Raw genomic sequence first — 5264 nt, 5'->3', positions numbered from 1 at the left:
AAGGGAAGTGGATTTTTGATATCTAAATCCAGCCTACCACCAGGAATGCTCAGGGCCTACTCAAGAAGGCAAATAATCCTCTTCACTAATATTTACAGGGTAAAATAAGATGGTTGTTAGAGTAATAAATTTGACAGTGAAATAGTAGTCAAGTTTTCAGGCTAATTTAAATTGGCTAATTGAAGCAAGCAAATATTCTAGAAAAATTAATAGTACTGGACAAAAAACAGTTCCTAAAGTGTTAACTAAAATTTTTATTGATAGTTCATCTGAGATATGATATTTTAATTAAAAGAAAGGAAATTTATCTCCAATAAGGATATGTTTAAACAATAACCAAAGAAAGTGATGAAGTGAGTCATGTAAATATCTGGGTGAATGTTTCAGGTATGGAGAGCAGCAAATACCAAAAATCCAAAGCAGTCTCGTGTTTGGCCATATTCAAGACATAGCAAGGTGGCTGGTATGAGCTAGAGTAGAGCATACCAAGAATTAGACTTAGACAATGGGGATCTCTTAGCCCCCTACCTCCCATGAAATATACTCTATCTTTCTTTAAATTCAATAACCTCCATGCAAAATAAATTATTTTTAAAGTTATGATTCTTTCAAGTGCCTGTCATCTTCTCAGTTGCTTTTCAAGTACACTTTATGAATTTCAGCATGTCTCTGTATTTGGGTGTATTTAATATCACAGGGAAAAAATCCCTTGTATTTGCTGTAGGCTTTTTTTTTCTTCTTTTTTGATGTCTATGTAGATGTGTCCATTAGGAAAAGCTATGGCAGGTGTAGCTGAGAGAACTGCGCTCTGAGCTGTTGAGATTCAATTCATAAAATTTCAAAGAAGGCTTATATTTCAACTTCTCATCACCCACCTAAAATTGTAACAATGATAAGAGGAAAAAAATGAATTTCAATTAAGAAAAACAGAGAAAAGCCGCTTATTTGGCAAGTTTTCCTGGGATCCAGGAAAATTGTTAGCAATATTTGTCTTTGCAAGAACAAATAGAAAAAATGTAATTTATACATAAGCACATCTGTTAATTTATTGTAAAACCAAAGTAATTTTCTTTTTATAAAATTGTCCTTTGTAATTCTTTTGGCTTTTTTTTTTCTTTTTACAGAAATATTGTGATTTTTTGTTCTCAGTGTTTTTCAGGAGCAAGAGAAAACAAAACAGACACATCATGCAAATTATTTATACTGGCTAAGCAAGGGAAAATTTGTTTATGCAATCTGATCTACGGAGATGATGCAGCAATTTATAAACATTATTTTGCTAACATCAGGTTTCTACCAAAGTGATTAACTGAATTTCCTCTGTTCTGTATCTGTAACGCATCACACAGTTCACAGGTCTTATGTGGGCCTTAATCTAAGGCGATATGGTATTTCATGTTGTAAAACTATGCTTCCAGTTTAATTTAGACCAATTTCATGATAAGTGATATGGACCTATCTTATCTTCTGAGGCAGTAGACATGGTCCTTCTTATTCCTTGGCCATGAGTTTTAGGAGAAGATCAAGAAGAGGCTAGGGCAGTGATGGGCAAACTTTTGAGCTTGGTGTGTCAAACTTCGCCAAAAAACTGAGCATAACTCGGGTAGTTTGTCACTTTGAGGAAAAAACATTATTTCGCAAATGTTTCATCCTCAGGAGCAGCAAATGTTTCATCCTCGGCATGTGGCCGCCTCAGTGGCCGCGTGTCATCAGAAATGGCTACGCGTGTCAGTGCTGACACGCGTGTCATAGGTTCGCCATCACTGGCTAGGGGAAGCAAAGCAGGTATCCATTCAGAGATGAAGCCAGCAAAGTAAGAGTTAAATAAGATTAATTACATGGCTGGGTTTTCTTCATGAAGTTCTTTGTTTAAAGAACTTTCCATTTAAGACATAATAACAAACAGCTGATTAAAAGTACATTTGGCCTGGCCGGCGTGTCTCAGTGGCTGAGCCTTGACCGATGAACCAAGAGGTCATAGTTTGATTCCTGGTCAGGCACATGCCCGGATTGTGGGCTCAATCCCCAGTGGGGGGCGTGCAAGAGGCAGCCGATCAATGATTCTCTCTCATCATTGTTGTTTCTATTTCTCTCTCCCTCTCCCTTCCTCTCTGAATTCAATAAAAATAAACTTTTAAAAAGTATTTGGCAGGTAAACCCATAAAAAACACTCAGGATTCCTGACCCAGAGAGTAAGGAGTTATGTCTGCTCCAGAAATGGAAAATATTCTAGATAACTTCTCCTAGCTATTGCTTTATTAATTCTCTATAAGAATATTGCTCAGTCAAGATTAATACAGGAGGGGCAGACGGTACACAGAAATTCTGTAGTGGTTTTCCTAATATTGATGGAATATGTAAAGAATTGAATGGATCCTAAATATCCACACTAGTGATACCTAATAAACATATATAGCCTTCGGGTCAAGTTGGCACTTTACCATTCTAAATTGTAAAGGGCCAATATTTATATTAGAAGATATCGGTTGTTAAGACACTGAATCATGTGGCTTAACCTACACAATTAAAAATAAAGTCATTTCAGTATGATTTTTAAATAAATGTAATTCAGTTAAAATCTAACTTTCTGAATATAAGAAATAAAGCATACCTGTGTTTCCTTCTCATTCAAGTTGCAAGGGTATATATTTCCTTATGAAAAATAGTTATTTTGGATTTTGCATGCCCAGGCATTTTCTTTGCTTTCTGATTACAGATAATTCAGGTATTCAGAGCATTTATGGTTCAAGGAAAATAATACATTCTTTCCATATTATAGAATATTTCTACGACTAAATATAATTTAATGCCAATCTCTGCAGTATCCATCTATATTACAAAAGGCCCCATAAACACTAGAGTTGGAAACATTTGTAGATTCTTGAGAGATTTCTGATGTTTCATTGGCAAGTGTCACAAAAGGTTGAACATTTGTCAAATATATTGATATTTAAAAGAATTGGGATGAACTTGAACTGTGCCTTGCTGGTGGGAGTATACATAGAAAATATATATAAATATATATATATACATATATATATATATACACATATATGTATAAATAATATATATATATTCACACACATATATATATAAAATATATATTATATTTAATATATATTTTAAATATATATATATATATTTCCTATTATTTTTTGTTTTAACACTGACTTAAACACAGTTTGTTAATTTATATTACAATCAAAGTCTTTATCTTAATACTAGAGGCCCAGTGCACAAAATTCGTGCATGGGGGGGGTCTCCTCAGCCCAGCCTGGACCCTGTCCAATCTGGGGCCCCTTGGGGGATCAGGTCTAAACCAGCAGTCGGACATCCCTCTCACAATCCTGAATTGCTGGCTCCTAATTGCTCACCTGCCTGCCTGCCTGGTTGCCCCTAACTGCCCCCTCTGCCAGCCTGGTCACTCCTAACTGCCCCCACTGCCAGCCTGGTCACCCCATGCAGCCTGCTTGTTCAGTCGTTTGATCGTTCCTCACTAACACCCCTGCTGACCTGGTTGCCCCACACAGCCTGCTTGTTCAGTCATTTGGTCGTCCCTCACTAACTCCCTGCCAGCCTGGTCATAGGCAGCCATCTTATGAGGGTGTGATGGTCAATTTGCATATTACCTATTTATAATAAAGGATGGGGAAATAGAATGCAGCCACAAGTTTTCTATTATACTGTTGTTGCTATTATGGTTGTTTTTCCATGGTTTTCCAAATATTCTTTTTCTTATTGCTCCACTAGGGCTATTTTAAATATATACATCAACCTCCCTTTCACATGTGCCATCTTTATTCCTTCTGGGCATTTCCCAGTGCACCAACCTTTCATGTCTTATTAGGCTCTTTTCAAATCTTTTAGATCATTATATAACTGAGTAATAGTCTTCAGGGCTAAATGATATTAAAAGCCTGAGCTATGTTTTGCTATTAACTGATAAATATTTTAAACCCCTCAATTTAGTCATAAATAATTTAATCAATATGTCCTGAAAGACAGGGGACAATAATAAACTTAGGTGAAGTAGATCACCATGTATCCTGATTGGTTTTTAGATTGCCATTTGTCCCTCTCTCTCACCTCCCCAAGTCCCATGGGATCTTTAAGAATACTATCCATTTCCCAGAAGTGGAAACATTCCATCAGAGGCATATAAATTTCAGGATAATTCTAGAGTTAATGATAAAATGATTCTGACTTGCAGCATCCCAGAAGAGGATCTGAGTGTTCATTAAAGGTGCTTGTCTTTTGCATTGTCTTAAAGAACACACACTTTCTAGTTACAAGAAAAATTTCAGTTTTCTGCAAAGAAAGTGCTTGCAACTATGAATCATGCTCAGTGATGACTAAAGACCAGTGGAGAGACCAATATAAAGATATGAAACAGAAATGTTAAAAGAAAGAAAACTAATTTCATTCTAAATATATATATATATTTTAATCATCACCCAAGGATATATTTTACTGATTTTTAGAGAGAGAAGAAGGGAAACAAAGAGAGAGAAATATTGATGTGAGAAACATTGATCTGTTGCCTTCCATTAGCACCACAACCAGGGATCAAACCTGCAACCTAGATATGTTCCCTGACTGGGAATTGAACCAAAACCTTGAGTTTGATTCCCAAGTTTTGTATGGGACAACATGCCAACCAGATGAGCCATTCATCCAGGGAATCACTCTACATATTTTCCATTGCCATGAATATATTTCTACACACATGATACACTCAAAAATAAAAGAAACATATCTAAGTGGAGGGAAGCACAGGAGACTTGGTTAGAAAGTTTGTAAGGAGGACATTCCAAAAAGGGAAGTGGGCTGAAGGCGGCCCACCCTGTTTACCAGAATTTCAACTGACTTATGGGAGTTTGGCCAAAGGCAGTCACTCCTAATTCTTCCTTGACCTTTCCAAATAAGTCTGTGCACATGCAGACCCTCGGGTGTTTACCAGAACCTTTATGCTTAATCTTTAGGTGTCCTTGCTTAAAGGACACTGCAGAACTGCAGATACATGTGTCCTCCCAAGATTACTTACCCTACTAATTGTATCTAAAAGATAAACTTTATCTCAAACTGCTGGTGCAATGAAAGCCTGAAGAGGCAGGCGATTGAGGCTTCTGGTCCCTTTAGACAGGCAGTCCCTTAGCCCTCTCACAGCAATCCTGTGTCAGAGTAATCATTCATCCATTGTTCAGGGTTTGTTGGTCAGCCCTGGCAAAGTGGTGCCCCGTGTGAGGACCAAGGAACACAAGGAG

The sequence above is a fragment of the Eptesicus fuscus genome, chromosome 7 (assembly GCF_027574615.1).
Source record: "Eptesicus fuscus isolate TK198812 chromosome 7, DD_ASM_mEF_20220401, whole genome shotgun sequence".
Lineage (NCBI taxonomy): Eukaryota > Metazoa > Chordata > Mammalia > Chiroptera > Vespertilionidae > Eptesicus > Eptesicus fuscus.
This window is presented reverse-complemented; position numbering follows the sequence as displayed.